General features: G+C 41.6%; 1 protein-coding gene across 2 annotated transcripts in view; it reads right to left on the reverse strand.

Annotated features, from left to right (window-relative positions):
• LOC138966171 (uncharacterized) overlaps positions 1-17,892 on the reverse strand; it is a 55,096-nt gene extending 37,204 nt beyond the window's left edge. Inside the window, exon 1 of one of the 2 annotated variants that reach the window (XM_070338312.1) lies at positions 17,528-17,892. The gene's annotated coding sequence lies outside the window, so the exon portion shown is untranslated. Of the gene's footprint in view, positions 1-7,779; positions 7,969-17,527 lie in introns of those variants that run through there. The other variant, XM_070338304.1, reaches the window with a different exon arrangement.
• Between the last annotated feature and the right edge of the window lie 369 nt (positions 17,893-18,261).

Consider the following 18,261-nt stretch of genomic DNA (forward strand, 5'->3'; position numbering starts at 1 on the left):
CTTGATTCCGTTCCCCAAAGTCACCAACGTTGTCTTTGATTCGTCAAGGAGTTCAGAATCCAGTTTGAATCGAACGCGTTTGTGTTTCATTTTTAACGTTGCCCTCATGCGACCAGAATGTTCTCTGAAGTGTTCGTGGCTTGAACCACCATCCTGCTCAAAGCTTCTACAAGAGTTGTCTGTGGGTCTGTGGTGTGCTGTTATTCGGTCGCGGGGTCGAAGGGGAGACAGCAAGAAGGGGGAGGGTGGTGGGGGAGCAGGAGGGGGAGTGATGGTTACCAAGGTGACTGCAGTGGGAGCGATAGTATCACTCGTCATTGCGTAAAACGTGTGGGGTTAAAGGTTTCAATTCACACACTGCACTAATGCGAAGATTGTAGTTCCGTGCCTGGAAGGAATAACAGTATCACGACGGTATCTGTTGCCAAGAGAAAACAGGTCGCCGTGATGTGTTTAAGGATGTCCTGTTGATACTCTTATCCAATAGTTTGTCCTCAAAGTGTACAACTATTCATTCTTAAATTGACCTCACCTGAGCAAATCAAAATCCATGAACAAATCCACGGGTCGCGAATCACACACAGCACTTTATCACCAAGCTGTAATTATTCACTTCCACAGGGATATACATGCATGAAAATGTTTACAAATTAAATCCTTAAACAAAACATTGGTTGAGACTCAAACTCATGGTCGGCCCTTGAAATGTAAAACTCTTAACTTTGAAATTGACCTGAGTGTCTATAAATTAAAAACATATTATTCCCGAAAATCGTCAGTTTGTTGCGGCTCCTGTCCAGTAATCTGTACTGAAAGCATAATGTTGTTCACTACTAAACTGACTTGAGAGTATTCAATTCCATTTTGCTTATAATAGATCAACCAACTTTTTCAAAATCGTCCATTGTTCACGATTCGCATCCAGGAATTTGTTGTCTGGACTGGAATTGTTCACCTTCACACTGACCTGGTATCTCGACAGAAGTTCATGAAAACACGTCACTGATTGAGACGTGTATATATCAGTACTCTCTTCTCGTATAATGTTCCATATATTGAGCTGTACGCTGTTTCTTGGCAGCACAGATCATGACATCTGACGTTCTAACCCTTGCACACACACAATGAATTGTCGTAATTTTTGTCTGAAGAGCGTACTGAAAAAAAATGCATAACTGCGGAAAATTAAGACTCGAAGAGAGCTCAGCCCTAAAGACTGCTTGTAGCCTACCACCTATGTGTAAGCTTAATACCGGTATGGGTTTTTAAAAACAGGACTTAAAAGAAAAAGTGCTGACCTATGTCATACACATGACGCTTTTCAACGATCATCTATAGTTGCCTGGTATCACAAAGCCCGCGTCAAGACAATAAGACCATTCCAGCACTGGCAGCTTAATGGAAGGGAAAACAAAAGAGCAAATAAAACAAAAGTGCTGCAATTTAGCGACGCATAGCAAAAGGCAATACCCGAACAAATACAGAGACGTCACACGTGCTGTAGAACGTCTGGAACACAGAGTGGGTGGAGGGGCAAGGCCGGGGAAGGGGAGGAGGAGGAGGGGGGGGGGTCTTCGACCTTTATTAAACTTATCTAAACTAAGACAAATGGGGGGAGGATTTGGGTTGGAAGGGACGGGGGTGTTCAAAGACAGTGAAACACTTCGAACTTTATGTTTCCTCCGAAAAAAGGAGTATGGCTGCCTAAATGGCGGGGTAAAACACGGTCATACACGTAAAATTCCACTCGTGCAAAAAAAACCACGAGTGTACGTGGGAGTTTCAGCCCACGAACGCAGAATAAGAAGAAGAAGAAGAAGAAGAAGAACTTTATGTTACACTATAGTCTCTACCTGGGGAAAGTCAACAAATACTTTTGAGCGACCGTTTCAATGGTCTCCGTAGAAACAAGAAGTATAAAGCGTGCTAATCGAAGCGTCATGGATCCCATTAATTGTTTAAACTTAGTCCGATACCAATAGCAGAAATTAAATTGCCCTTCGAAGACAGGAATCACACTGCCTTACATGATCAGTTGTCTCCATAGAAACGGGCCCTGAGGCGCGTGTCTTTAAACGAACTAATTGTTTAAACTAAGTTCAGTAACAAAGATTGAAACGAAATCGACCGTTAAATACAAGAAAGGCAAATTTGAGTCATCGTTGGAGAGAAATGCCAACGTTCGATCGCTGGCCTCCTGATACAGATAATTCAATTTTCATTTGTCGTTTAAGTCTTCTTGCCCATCATTCATCTTGACGCTTTGCTTCATTTTTCCACATGCAGTTTTTACCTGGTGCGTAAACGCGCACTTTTAATTGTTCATGTTTCGTAAGTGGTGCAGGTCAGTGACACATAGTTCTTGTGAACGGCATTTCTCTTTGATACTTCTCAACAACAGAAAGTCGACGCCAATATTGTGTCCTTCGACGTTCTTTTTTTTCTTCTTTTTTTTTCTTTCTTCTTCTTCTTTTTATTGTTTTTATCCTCTCTCGCTTGTCCCGACGCTTGTTCCTTCTCCCAGGGTGTGCTCTCACGCCGCCCCGTCCCAGCACTCACTGCAACATCCACCCCTGAACTTCGTTCCGCCGCCAGACTTTTCCAATTAATGAGTCAACCAGTGTTCATCGACGTTCTTAGTTCAATGTCCTGATTACACTGATGTGTTTGCTTCTTGACCAGCCTCTATTCACACATATTTCTTCACGAGAAAAACATGAAGATATCCTCCAGTATTCACAGCTTGAACACTGTAGATAACATTATGCTTCGTTGTGAACTACGTTCATCTTCTCGTTAAAAATAATACCTGCCACCAGTGTGCCCAAAGGAAAGGAAAAAGCATTTCATCCAATTTTGTCCCTTCTCCTTCTCAGCTGCAAAGGTGAGTGTTGCAGAGACTAAGCGATCAAAGAGAAGCTCACGAACTTCCTCTTACCAAATGCTCAGAAAGTATTTATTTCCTTGGAACATCACTTCGCGCCCTTCATTTTAGTCCAGATTCTTTCGTCAAAGATTCAGCGATGAGAAAACATTCTATATTTTTCACAACGGGTTTTGAAAACTCAATTTTCCTCAGAAAGATCTTTCCTGTCATCCCAAAGAATTTATCAACGTTCAGACAGCTTTGTTGAACATCACCCTTCACCTTACTGGAACATAAGGTCAAGTTCTTGAAGGAGGTATCTTTTGCGCTATTTCCGAGCAGTGTCCACTCTCTCCTCCTCACCCATGCCTCTTCAAATAAATTGCTCTCATCATCCCGAAGCAGATAAATCTAAAGCATATTTTAATTAGTCTGACTTGTACACTAAGTTGTATCATGTTATTTTGAAGTATAGGGGGCTTTTTACAGTGATTCGTGAAGGCCGCTTCACTGGTCCATATTAGGCGCCCAGGCTCCTAATATGGACCATTTGTGATTTTTTTCTGTATTCCATTTTGGCTGAATATCTATCAAAGCGATTTCACTCTGATTAGGCCTCACGGTTAACCTAAGAGAGAAGGACTACCAAACACAAAATGAAACTTCTTCGCAAGAAAACAAGCTAGTTATTAGCATGAAACAAAAGTGGTCCATATTAGGAGCCCTTCCCTATATGAATTTGTTATGCTCTTTGCAGTGGTGAAAACCGTTTTTAGAAAAGAGCAAAAACTTTACGAGTTTTTAGCCTGTGACTAAGGTGATCCTCACACTGATACCTGACACCCAGCGGACGTATTAGGCCTAGCTCAGAACCGCGCGAGGTGACATCCGACTCATTCCGTTGTGGAGGGTCACATTTGACCCAGAGGTCTGTGGTCACTTACCTTGGTTTCGGGTCATTGGCAGTTAGGATGAAAATTGTGTGTTAACCCTTTGGGTGTCGCGAAACTTAGTCTTTAAACTGTCATAGATTCGAAGTAATTTATAATTAACTTAGGGATGATTTATAACGTTCTGAAGTGTTAACATTATGTCACAGCAAGATTTGAGAAGTCTTGTTATTTTGCTGCAAAATTGAAAATGCTGTTATGACAGGCCTAAAATGTTACACAAAGATAAATAGATAAGAAAAACAAACAAGTAGATATATAGGTCAATATACAGATACACGAACAATCCTGTGTATGCAGCAGACAGCAAGACTCTCTCCTCCCACTGTTTGGTGTCTGCTAATAAGTTCCACACATTAATTTTGTCTAATTACCAATGTAGAGGACGGACTCCTAATATGGACCACCTCCTGTTCTGACAAACTAACGGCGCTAGAGCGCTCAAAACAGTTTTATTCGCTGTATCTGTTACAGTAAATTCATCAAACCAGTCAATTTGTAAATTTATTGTAATTTTCAGTAAATTTGTAAAGTTACTATTTCACTCAGTAAATTTACAAATTTACTGAAAAATTCAGGAAATTTACAAATTTACTGAAATTTGGGGATTCATTTTTGACAAATCTACTGGATGGTGAAGGGCAATTTCAGTAAATGTGAGCTGAACAAGACTTGTGAAGATTTGACAGCTTGTGCGAGTTCAGTGTGAGTTCTGCTCAGTACAGTTTCAGTAAATGTGAGCTGAACAAGACTTGTGAAGATTTGACAGCTTGTGCGAGTTCAGTGTGAGTTCTGCTCAGTACATGCGGTGACAAGTAAATTCACCAACTTAATAGTTTAGTCCACACTGAGCTGCCAAGGAAGACAAGGATGGCTAGCCCAAGCAACATGGAAAATCGATTCACAGAGGAACTTTTCAAAATTAAATATGCAGGCAAATGCTATAATTTGTTTGGATTGGCAGAATACTCAAAGATGCTACAAGACGTGAAAACTGCAGCTGTGTCCAAAGAGTCAAAAAATCAACATGACTATCATATTCTGAGAAAGTAAGTACTATTTTATTTTCTTGCCTGCGTGTGTTTGTGTGTGTGCTCTCTAACACCCCTCCACCTTCTCTTTATCTCTGTTTGTGTCAGTTATTCTAATTCTCTCTCCATTCTGTCTATCTCTGTCTGTGTCTGTCTCTCTCTCCCTCTCCCTCTGTGTGTATGTGTGTGTGTGTAACTGCAGCTGTGTGTGTGTGTGTTCATCTTTCTCTGTTTGTGTCAGTTATTCTAATTCTTTCTCCATTCTGTCTATCTCTGTCTGTGTCTGTCTCTCTCTCCCTCTCCCTCTGTGTGTATGTGTGTGTGTGTGTAACTGCAGCTGTGTGTATGTGTGTTCATCTTTCTCTGTTCGTGTCAGTTATTCTAATTCTTTCTCCATTTGAGTGTACTTTTGTTTTCTGTTGTCACAGGTGTGAAGTTCTTCAGTGTGGACCGGTCGAAAAACTTATCAAGAAAAGAGAACATGCAGAGGAAACCCCGATGTACTTCGTTACAATTGAAGAAACATTTGACGTCCTCCGAGCTTCACACATCGCGACTGGGCATGGAGGTCGGGACCGCATGATGAAGGAGATCAAGAAAAACAAGAAATTCCTTCGAGGTAGGAAAAACACCCCCGTTGGTCAAAGGGAAATAATCATTCTCACTGCCACCAACTGAGAAGGTTATTTCCCTTTGACCATTAATATGTCACTCTATAAGTCCTTGTAGAATCTTAATCCACCAATAACTCCCTAACCGTGTGTTTGACTGGTCCCAATTTTTGTAAGGACCGTCTCAGGAATGTATAGAACCTGTTCACCAAGTTTGGTGACGATCGGTCCGTTCATTCTTGAGATCTATATGCGAACACAAACACACAAACACATCGACCGAAACCTATACACACCCCTATACCGGGGGTATAATATGCCAACATCAGCGTGCAAGCCATTGAACTATTCAAGTCCCTGTGCCTGGAATGCCAAAAGAAGAGAACGAGACCCAAAACACCAGGCGTAGTCGTTCGGCCAATACTCACCAAAGACTTTTCTTGTCGAGGTCAGGTGGATTTAGTCGACATGCAGTCAATGAGTTGCAACGGCTACAAATGGATTATGGTCTACCAAGATCATCTAACAAAATTCTGTGTCTTGTGCGCCATCAGAAGCAAACGCCCAACAGAAGTTGCCAGCCAGCTTTTGGACATTTTTCTTTTGCTTGGCGCTCTAGTCATACTGCAAAGTGATAATGGAACCGAGTTCACGGCAAATGTTATTTCAGAACTGACGGAGTTCTGGCCTTCATTAAAGATGGTCCATGGCAAGCCCCGTTACCCCCAAAGCCAAGGATCAGTTGAGCGGGCAAATTGTGACATTAAAGACATGCTTGTTGCTTGGCTCGCAGACAACAATAGCCAAGACTGGGTCGCAGGTATCAAATTCGTTCAATTCCACAAGAATTCTGCCTACCATTCAGGAATAAAGCGATCACCATACTCGGCCTTGTTTTGAAACGAAGCTCGCGTCGGACTGACATCATCTACCCTGCCACGAGAAATCCTGGACAATCTTGAGTCAGAGGATGATTTGGCAAGACTGGATTTGACTCAGCCAGCTTCCAGAGCTGCATCATCAGTTGTTGCAGACAACCTACAGCTGACGCAAACTTGACTTCAGCTGAACCGTCTGCCTCTGCTGACGCCACCCTGACTTCAGCTGAACCGTCTGCCTTGTCAACTGACACCACCCTGACTTCAGCTGAACCTCTGCTGACGCCACCCTGACTTCAGCTGAACCGTCTGCCTCTGCTGACGCCACCCTTATTTCAGCTGACCCAACCACCACAACAGCTGATCCACTTCAAACCTCCGATGCATCAATGTTGACTGCGCATGTTGAGAGGGTTACAAGGGCTCGAAAAGAAGCATTCTCCGGCCAGTTATCTCAGGCAGAGAGAATGGTAAAAAGAAGTAGAGTGGACTTCAAATGCGGTGAAGTGGGAGACAATGTGGCAGTGCCCGTGCCAATGGTCGATCGTGGCAGAGGTGATGCCAGAAATATTTTAGGTGTCATTTTAAACAGAGACATTTCAACTGACATTTATACTGTAGCAGTGAAGGCCGGGGTTTTAAAAGTGCGGTATTCACGAAACCAATTTGATTTGTGCCCTCAAAGACTGCTCTCCATGAGAGATGTGAATCTTGACAAACACGTATCTCTTCGCTCTGCTATTATAGCAGAGTCAGCATCAGGGGGCCAAGGTTTTACCAAACGCAATTGTGCTTGTGGGCCAAGAAAGTGCCAAACGAACAAATGTTCCTGCTACAAAGCAAAACTAAAATGCAATTCAAAATGCCATGGAAGCCTCACTTGCCGCAACAAATGATTTTTTTATGGAATGAGTGTGCCAATGGTCTGTTCTTTTAATTCAATACAATGATGTTTTGTGAATAAATTCTCTCCCGTCAAAAAATGTGTGTGTGTGTGTGTGTGTGTGTGTGTGTGTGTGTGTGTGTGTGTGTGTGTGTGCGTGTGTGTGTGTGTGTGTGTGTGTGTGTGTGTGTGTGTGTGTTGTGTGTGTGTGTGTATGGCATAAGGCTTACAATGTTTCAGTAAATTTGCAAATTTCCTGGGTGTCAAACTCAGTAAATTTGTAAATTTCCTGAATTGTTCAGTAAATTTGTAAATTTACTAAGTGAAAATTTGAAATAGTAACTTTACAAATTTACTGAAAATTTCAGTAAATTTACAAATTTACTGGTTTGATGAATTTACTGTAACATATCAAGAAAACAAGCTAGTTATCAGCATGAAACAAAAAGTGGTCCATATTAGGAGCCCTTCCCCTACTTCCTGGGGAAACAAAAAACACAGAAGACATTTTCGATACATATTTAATACATATGAATGCTTACACGACCTTGCTTCCTCACCTTCCTGTAGATGTTCCTTATCTGGCAAACGAAACTGTCTTGACTTTCCGCTTCTTAGATAGTCGGTTCATGTTCCTCTCATCAGATACAGCCATCGACCACAAATTTGAAACCAAGTCTGGGTCTGGCACGGTAGAAACCCAAAGCGTGCTCTCTCTCTCTCTCTCTCTCTCTCTCTCTCCAACAAAGAAACATAACAGATTACGTCCCAATAATATGACGCGATAAACGACAGACGTCATGAATTCTATGACGCTGTGATGATAGTCTCGGCAAGTCGAGACTAAAACTCAGCTGATAGCACTGAACGACTCTCGCGCAAGTTCTCAAAAGCGTGGTAAACCTTGCACATCCGGTCGACAGGTACATAATTATGCACTTTGGAATGTCAAGGACGACAGAAAGTAGAGCCAGCTATTTCGTGCACCCTTATTTATCCACTATTTTATGTGTTATAAGAGTGCAATAGTTACATCATAGATGTAACAAGAGAACAATGGAAATACAAGAAATATACCTAGAGTAGCCTACATTTACAGAGACAAAGAAGGGAGGTCATGGGATATACACAAATACCAAATGGAATTCTGCTCTCTCTCTCTCTCTCTCTCTCTCTCTCTCTCTCTCTCTCTCTCTCTCTCTCTCTCTCTCTCTCTCTCTCTCTCATTCGCTCTCTCTCTCCCAGAGCTGTTTCTCTGGTTTCCACAACAACAGCACACACGTTGCTTCTTGATTGTTGTCACGGTGCAATTTGTCTCCATGAAAATGTCGACATTCATGACAACTCGATCGATTTGAAGGTGATCATTTTGACATCTTTACGCCGTTTCCCGTCAGTGTACTTCGTGCATTATCATGATGGTGGTTTGATTCTGGTTAAAAGTGTAGGGTGGGTCTGTTGGTGTGTGCGTGGGGGGGGGGGCGGATGGGTGTGTGTGTGTGTGGGTCCGTGTGCGCGTGTGTGCGTGCTTGCTGTTCGATATTACCCGATGAAAGGTTAGCTTGAACAAAATCCCAACAAACCAAAACACATTTTAAAGGCAACAAATTATTCAGTGCTAGCAATCAATCATTCAAGACATCAACAGAAAATAAATTATACTCAATGGAAAAAAGGCTCGATCACCTACCTGTCAGTAAAATCTCGTTTAACAGAATGATTCCCCTTTTTGCCACTGTCGCCTGGAACAGTCCAGTATTTCATGCAACTGATGCTCAAGAGTTGTCTCCCTTCTTCAGTCAACAGCGCATGCCCCATGTACATGGAACCCATTGTCGTGACTATCAGTGTTACGAGAATTCACCGGTTTTCGCAGTCTGGGTGGTCCTTGTTTCCATGGCTAAGATGTATTGAAATCTCACTCTAACTAGGTAGTACAAGGGTTTTGCACAATGTGAACAATTTTAATGCTACAGTTTCATAGCAACCACCGTTGACCGTGGTTCTGAACAAAAAAAAACCATCTTCTGTGATAGTTGAAGGTCACTGTTGACGTATGTCAGTCGCCACCACAAACGTCATAACGGCCGCAATTGCTTAGAAACAGGAATATTTTCAGTTATATCTTTTGCGGTTTGTTCACCAAGGAAACTCTGACAAAATGAAACAAACATGGGTTTTTTGTTTTGTTCAAATTTGGCAAAAGCACACTCCTTTTGAACAGGAAAAGCTTGTTTTCTTCGTCCGATATTAGCCAAACCGTATGAGCTTGTTCTCCAAGCGTCCGAGTCCGTATTTCACCTTGCCTTGCAACCTTTTTGTGTTGGAGTTTCTCTTCAGTTCTATTGTTATTAATGAAAAGCCACAGGTAACGGCAAAGCTCGAGATCAACAGTTGACCATGGACTGCACACATTTTTCAGTTCTCGTGTTATCAATCAAAAACTACAGTTAACCTCAAAGCTCAACGGTTCACCTTGGCCTAACAACAGCTTTCCTTGTTTTCATTCTCCTCGAAATAATCAGTCGTCTATTTCTCTTTGGCCGGGCGCAGATGACAAACTCAAGGATTGTCGACGCTCTCTGACTCTTTGGGCTGTGCAATAAATTCAGCTTATCTGTGCAAAGTCAGTTTTCCCAGTCAACAACCTCTCACGGGAATGTTCTGGCAGATTCTGCTGAAAAAATCTAGCAGAGAAAACAGCGATAAAACGGGGTTGGTTTTATGTTTGCATTCTTCACTATGTCAAGTCGTCAAGTTGGAATACAGTTTATGTGCAACGTGCATGTTCTTTCTGTGAAGAGATTTTGGGTTTATGTTGTGTTCCTGGGGATCATAAACGCTTTCTGATGTTCGCCTTCCTTTCAGATAAATCACTTTCGTTTCGGTCTCAGTAGGTGTGATAATTGACTGTCTACGGTGTTTATTGTCCGGTTTTCAGTGCACCTTTTCATGAGCTGACTAGACATTTGTTTGCCTCCATGGGTCGCTAAACTAGTACTTTCACTTACAGAAAAGCGCCGGCTGTTTTCTTTCAAAAATACTGGTCTGTGTATGAACGTGCATCTCAAACTGTTTCATTGAATGTACAGACACATATAAACACCTCCGCCCTTGCGTGAATTTTTGCTTATTCGCTTGAATATGCGTGTGTACAGATCCAAATGTTACCTGTGTTCACGTGTCACGATACTTTAACTTAAGTAAAGTTGTGTATAAACAAGTACCCGATCCCCTAAAGACGTCTTTACATTTAGAGACGTGTTTGTCATAATACCTTTTCTGATCTTTTTCCTGAGACAATTCGCTAAAGCCGTATAATGAGTATAAGTAAAATGAAGCGTATTTTGGCCACATATGTTTCAACTGCGAACTAAACAAACGCATGTTTTTGCTTCCCGCCATTTTGGAAGAAGCAACACCCACAACTAAGCCATCACCCTCCATTACAATGTATTTCCTGTGTGTCTTCTTCGTTCACTTTGATGACCGATAGGACGAAGGGGGAACATCCCCCTGGACCACCACTGGCAACCCCCCCCCCCCCCCACCTCCTCTTAGCCTAATCTGGCCCTGTACCTTACTGATAACTGGACCTTATTTTCTTACATCACAGTTAATTGTTCACAGACATTTTTAGTTGACATTATGCTTTAACGTTTCTTTCGTCGCTTGTAAACCAGCGTGTAACCACCACAGACATGGCCACGCTTTAACATCGCATGAGAGCTTCCTTCCATTTTAAGACGTAGGTTTGCGTGCGCTGTGTTTAAGAGCGTCAGTTACTGTATAATATATATAAAAATGTGCTGTGTTGTTACTATAGACGCTTGGTCTGTGTACCTTTGAAGAAGGTCTGTGGGCCGAACATTTGGAAACAAAAGATGAGACGTTCTGGCTTGGTGTTGAACTTTTTATTGTGATGTATATATATATACATGTTGGTCATTATTTAAATGCTCATGCAATAAGTTGATCTTGGATTGGATAAGATTTATAGTCCAGTGAGGTTACCCTCATGGAAATTCGGGCTGCTTTCTCCCTGGGGAAAGCGAGCTGCCATATATACGGCGCTACCCATATTTTTTTTTTCCTGCATGCGTGTATTCATGTTTCCTAGGACTTAATGCCGTGTGAGATGGAATTTTTTTACTTAATTCCAAGTCCCACGGGTATTTGATGGACATTTGTATCTATGCCTATACAATTTTGCCAGGAAAGACCCTTTTGTCAATCGTGGGATCTTTAACGTGCACACCCCAATGTAGTGTACACGAAGGGACCTCGGTTTTTCGTCTCATCCGAAAGACTAGCACTTGAACCCACCACCTAGGTTAGGAAAGGGGGGAGAAAATTGCGGCCTGACCCAGGCCTGAACACGCAACCTCTCCCTTCCGAGCGCAAGTGCGTTACCACTCGGCCACCCAGTCCCTTAGTAGTGTATTTATGTTTGATTAAGCTTTTTGATCGTGTATTTGTGTTATTAAAAATGCTATGTGGTACCAAAAGAAAAATGTCCATGTTTATGTAAAATGAAAATGGACATTAACTTTTTCTTATCTTATCTTATCTTAACTTAAGACACATCACAAATCCACAGACAGGCAGCTTTCTGCAAGGAATATTTGCTCAATCAATTAATTTAATAACTGCCATCTTTGTCGATCTGGGAAACCACTTGGTTTATATGTGAAGGAAGGCATCTGGAACTCTATCTAGGTACAGCAACATTGTCCATATAGAATTAATTTATCTGGAAAGACAGCGCCTTTGAAGTGTAAGAAAGTCCCCTAAGTACTGTGAGGGCCCCAAAGGGTTTAAAATCGTGATCGTGATTGGCGATTTTTGACCTTTCTGTGACCGTGATTGCCGAAATTTCCATTTCTGTGATCGTGATGGGACTTTGCCCGTGATCCGTGATGACAAAAAAATCAAGTTTCGTGATCGTGATCGTCATTTGTTTTCGTGATCGTGATGGGCATTATTGCAAAGCATTTTATTTTCAACGTACATTTTTCACAGCTGTATCACTCTATGATCCTCTATTCGTCAAGGTGTTCGTGATCGTGAAAACAAAAATCAAGGTAACTGTGATCGTGAAAGCTAAAATTTCCCTTCCCGTGATCGTGATGATACCCCCCCTTTGGAGCCCTCTACTGTATGATCACCAAACGCAATAATGGTTGCGGAGAGAGTTGGCGTATTCTTTGTTGCCCTAGCCTGTCACAACTGACTTTTCGCTGATATGATTTTTTTCCAACGGTTTATTTATCGTCTGACTTTATTGTCGATGGTCTTTGATGTCCGGCGCAAATAAGAATTATCTACTGTGAGCAAAAAGCTTTCATGTAAGTTTGAAGGGGAAAGTGAATATTAGTTCTCGAATGTCAATGGTTTTTGCTGGGTTTTTTGTGTGTGTTGATTTGTGTTTTTTGTGTTGGTATAATGGTCTGTCTATCAGTCTTATTCCTTTTGGTATTGTTCTCGGGCTAAATATCAGATGCACATAATTGTAATAGATCATCGTACCCAAATCTTCAATATTTCACGATTTTGCATTTTGTCACTGTAAAATTTCAGTTTCTTGTGACTATTTCCCAAGTCACTACAAAATGTGAAAAAATAGTTTGTGTCTTTGTCTTTTGCTTCTCTTGTATACAGATAACACCAAGATTCTTACATTTCTGTAACTGGAGTGTTTTTCTGACATATTGTTCACTTTGATTAACACTCTGTGGGTATGTAGTTTAAGACAACTAGATTTCTGAAGCCAGGAATTCTCATTCGGTGAAAAAAGTAAGAAAGAGTTTATACACAGACACGATACGCGATGTATTTCACTGCAAGGGAAGGTGTAAAACAAGAAAAAGAACAAAACCCGTATGTAACTACAATACCAACCAGTATCGATTTTGCTTACATTATTTCAACCTCTGATCATTCTTAATTTTATTTATTCTCAATTTAGATTCTTCTTATTTATAGATCATTCCCATTTCCAAGAACTGAGTTGTCCTAATATAATTTTCCGAATTAGAAAATACAGATTTTCAGTTGACAAAAATCAATGCTGGAGTAAAAAAAAAAAAAAAATGTCTGAAACAATATTTCGGCATAATGCAGATTCGTAAAACAAAGTCTTAAGAAGGAAATCTTACACACCTTATTTCGTACGTGAATCAGAAACAACACTAAAATGCAGCACACACGGTGAACTGAAACAACGAAAATCCGGCCAAGTGTGCCTGCAGAGTTTCTTACTTCTGCTCGCCGTTGCTAAATACTAAAACAGACCCGTCTAACAATACAATATTCACAGCTGAACGTGATCGTACAGTGATACTGAAGGGAAAACAGGGCATGGATTTGTGAATCACGTGCATTCTCGCTGAACGGCCAAATCGATAAGGACCACGCTTAGGAAAACCAGGTCACAGCTTATTTCTGATACATTGAAGTGCAATCCGCGTAACAAACTCAGATGAAGGGAGAATGGTAAAAATCTCTTCATTTTCTGGAATTGTGTCGTCGTTGATCGTCTTGTGAATCAATGTGTCCTCAAACGAACACTGTAAACTGAAGTCTTCCACTTTCTTAACATAGTACGTACATGGTCCAACTAGAAAAAGTAGCACACATGGTAAACACTAGTGTGTTGAACACTTCAATTTAGAGTGAACTTATTAATTTTACACGTGGGTTATTTTCTCATCACGCGGAGACTCTCTGTCATTTCACAATCTTTCGATTTTCAATTTTTACTCCAAACTGCTTTGTGGTAGACAATTTTTGAATTCAATATTCAATGGTGCACGGGCAGGTAAAATGACAAAATGAACACTGCAAGCCTTCATGATTCACGTGTATTCTCGCTGAACATGCAAATCAATAGGGATCAAATATTGACTGCACTTAGAAAACCCAGGTCACAGCCCCTGAGACATGAAAGTGCAATCTGCAAAACAAACTCGAATGCACAGAGACGGGCGGAAAAAATCGCTTAACATTATGATATTGTTTTTGCTATTCTATTAGTCTCCGCGTGTGTGCTTTTTTTTCGGTTAATTTTCCATCTTTCCAGTCATCACAAAGAAAGTATTATTTTTATTCTCTGAGAAATTCCACCAACAAAACTTGAACTTATAACAGTGCATGGCTTCGTAAATCACGTGCATTCTCGCTGAACATGCAAATCAATAGGGATAAGTTGTGGGTCGCATTTACAGCAATCAGATCATAGATTGTGATACATGAAAGTGCAATCTCCAATACAGACGCCGTTGAGAAGAGACTGACGGGAACAATCGCTGTATATCATAAAAGTGTCTGGTATCCAGGATAAAACAATGTCTTCTTTTACTCTAAGCCTATCTTTCCTTTCTTTTCAATTAATCTTTTGCCTTTTTTTTGTCATCAAAAAGAAAGAATAAACAATATCCTCCCACCAAATTTCTCACACAAACTTGAACTGATGACAGTGCATGACTTCGTAAATCACGTGCATTCTCGCTGAACATGGGTCGCATTTACATACTACAACCAGGTCATAGATTCTGGTAGATGGAAGAGAAATTTGCACGACAAACTCAGCTCGAGCGTGAATGACAACATCGACCGGAGTTGTTTGGGGTGTTCCCTTTGTTTCTTTCTTACTCTCCTCTCTTTCTTTCATTCTCTCTCTTTTGTCTTTCTTCGCTTCTCCTTTTCTTTCTATCTGATTTGCCTATGCGATGAAACCCAATGTCTTGCGCAAGAGAACACGAAAAAAGTCAATGTGGAACAGTATCCAATATTGACAGAGAATGAAGCGGCTTTTCTTTGTAATTATATGCTTTTTATTGATTTTTATGTGTGTTTTTTATTTTATTTTTTAAGCTTTTGTAATTATCATTGCTTTCCAATGAAACGGTAATTTGTACATTTGTGTGGTGAAGATTAAGACCGGTTATGAAAACTGTAGAGTTTCTATTCGTTTGAAGCCGCTGCGATGGGCTTTCATTTGAAATAGTCACATGATCGAGTACGTCTAGCTAGGTATCTACAGGAGAGCATCTTTTACAGTGGAGACGCGTTACGCCCATATACGTACGCCCGATTTTGCACTCTGAAGATCGACATGGCTAGTGGGTATGCTGACTTATATGTGACCCTCCACCACGAAATGAGTCGCATGTCACCTCGCGCGGTTCTGCGCTAGGCTTAATATAAGTCCGGGGAGTGTTTGGTAACAGTGTGAGGGTCACCTTAGTCACAGGCTTATAACTCAAACAATTTTCGCTCTTTTCTAAAACGGTTTTCACCACTGGATAGAGCATCAAAAACTCTTTAGGAAAATGTAAAAATATGAAAATCATGCAAAGGTGACATGCGACTCATTCCGTGGTGGAGGGTCACATATGGGCGTAACGCGTCTCCACCGTGATCTTAGTCAAACCCAGAAAACGCATTTCTAATTGTTCTGCGTCCCCCAACGCTGGGGTTGGGACAACTGACAATCTTCGCAATACAAAATCACAACATGAAAAGCTTTCCTTGCACCCTAAAGTCACAAAAGGAACATGATTTTGCTAGGTGTCGTTGAACATATTTATGCAGCGGGTGAAGTGCACTCGACTCCCCTCAAGTCGTTTCTGGGTACAGGTAAAGTGTCATTTATCCGGAACCCCGTCTGCAAGTTATCTTCCCCTTCAAACTGACTTATTTCCCTTGAATTGCACACCCCATGAATTATCCTGTGGTCGGCCGCTGGCAAGTTCTTTATCCGTGAGGGAGAGAGACAGACAGACAGACAGAGAGGACAGAGAGAGAAAGAGAGACTAAAAGAGAGAAAGAGAAAGACTGACAGACAGACACACAGACAGTCAGAGGTTCAGGAACACAGTGCGAGATAGAAAGAAATGACATAAAGACAGAAACAGAGAGAGACGGAAAGACAGAAAGAGAAGCAGCTCTAGAGAAAGCGAGAGACAGAGACAGACAGACAGACAGACAGACAAAGAGTATGATAGCCATTCTGCGGTACCTATAGAGTCTGTCTTGGTGGAAAACCCCTCTCGATTTCAAATAAAACTTCATGCGTGAAAAGCAAACGTGCTCGAAGCGCGATTGGTTATCATGTTGGACATTTTGAGGGTGAAGAAAATCTTCCAACAAACAGTTGTTCCAGGAAACCCATTTGAATACTTCAATTGTCTAGATTCTGAATTTGTGTACATTTGGAATTTGTGACCCTCCACCACGGAATGAGTCGCATGTCAACTTTGCATGATTTTCATATTTTTACATTTTCCTAAAGAGTTTTGTATGCTCTATCCAGTGGTGAAAACCGTTTTAGAAAAGAGCGAAAACTGTTATAAGTTATAAGCCTGTGACTAAGGTGACCCTCACACTGTTACCAGACACTCCCCGGACTTATATTAAGCCTAGCGCTGAACTGCGCGAGGTGACATGCGACTCATTTCGTGGTGGAGGGTCACATTTGTGTGTGTGTGTGTGTGTGTGTGTGTGTGTGTGTGTGCTTGAGTGTGTGTGTGCGTGTGTGTTTGTGTGTGCGCGCGCGTGCATGTGCGTGAGTGTGTGTGTGTGGGTGTGTGTGTGTGTGTGTGTGTTTGTGCGTGTGCGTGAGTGTGTGGGTGTGTGTGTGATTTGTATTTTGTGTTTTTGTCTGTTTGTTTGTGGGTACCTGAACTAGACCAGAAACAAAGGAGCCTTTAGTAGTACAGACAGGTGTGAACACGAAACGGCAAACATACGCAGCGAAGGCAAATATCAGGCAAGTAGCTCTTTTATATACATCTTACCTTTGAAAGCTGTCCTGAGGGAAACAGGGACAGTTGCACCTGGACACAGCCAACGGCGATAGTTTGGCACTACTTTTTGATTATACTTCCATTTCATGTTATACTTCATGGTCTCGTCGCTACCTCCCAGTGGAAAGCTAAGAGCAACAAGAAAAGTCGTGATGTGAAGATTCGTGCGTGTTTAGATGTATTCTGCCGCCTTCACTTCTGGCAGAATGACCGAGGTCTTTTACGAGCCGCGGCGGTGACACGGGAGTGGGACATGAATACCGTTTATGGGTCATCGCATCAATTTGACGCATGTCCTTCCCAGCCTGGATTCAAACCTTTGATGCTGGAATTGCAAGTCCGCTGCTTTACAAACCGTGCTACCAGACCCCCATTGGACTACGACAACAACCACAAATATAATTATATACTCTAAACAAGCCATGTGGCCTACTATAAAAAAAAAAAAAAAGCTTTCGTAAAACAAAAAAAGCCATAACAAAAGCTGCACTTTGCTTACCTTTCCGACAAAGTTTGCGATCATCCAAAACCGCATGTATATATCACAAGTGGTGAGAAGCTTGTTTTCGGAGTTTCTGTGACTTCCCCAAGATGGTACTTCTGGTGTGGCTCAAAACTTGAATCGAGTCATGTGCAGAATTCAGCCGAAGTACATGAAAAATGCTTTCACCACATAATCTTGGCCTTGACGAACTAAAGCTACCCCAGTCAATATCACAGATTCATGCTTTGCAGTCCCTGCTGACCCGAAAGTTCGCTATTTGACCTGTCTCTTCTGAGGGCACATTCATAAATCTCCCAACGGCTGCGCAAGATAGCGAAGAAGCCTTAGAGTATGCAAGTACTGGATCGATGTCTGTTCTGGTAGATACAAGTTACCACGGCCAGGCAATAATCCTTACCCGAAGCATTCATCCTAAAATCGGTGAACACGGACACACTGAGAGGGCAACGGGTCTGTAATCCATTCAGGACTGAATCAATTTGTCCGAGTTATCGAACCTATTCCAAGACTACTGAATTGGTATAGTTATTGCTTGTTTTGTTACTGATTTCCTGACCCCAATTCAACCAGCTCAATACACTAGTGAAATGTCAAATAATGAACTGACAAAGTCCTACACCCTCGTGCGTCTCTGCCGTCAGAGTGAACATTGTATAGGTTACATGTGAAAGACCAGCGCTTCTCTTTTTGACAAAACTTTCGTTCCCACAGGATATCTTGCAATCTGA

This window comes from Littorina saxatilis, linkage group LG1 (genome assembly GCF_037325665.1).
Source record: "Littorina saxatilis isolate snail1 linkage group LG1, US_GU_Lsax_2.0, whole genome shotgun sequence".
Lineage (NCBI taxonomy): Eukaryota > Metazoa > Mollusca > Gastropoda > Littorinimorpha > Littorinidae > Littorina > Littorina saxatilis.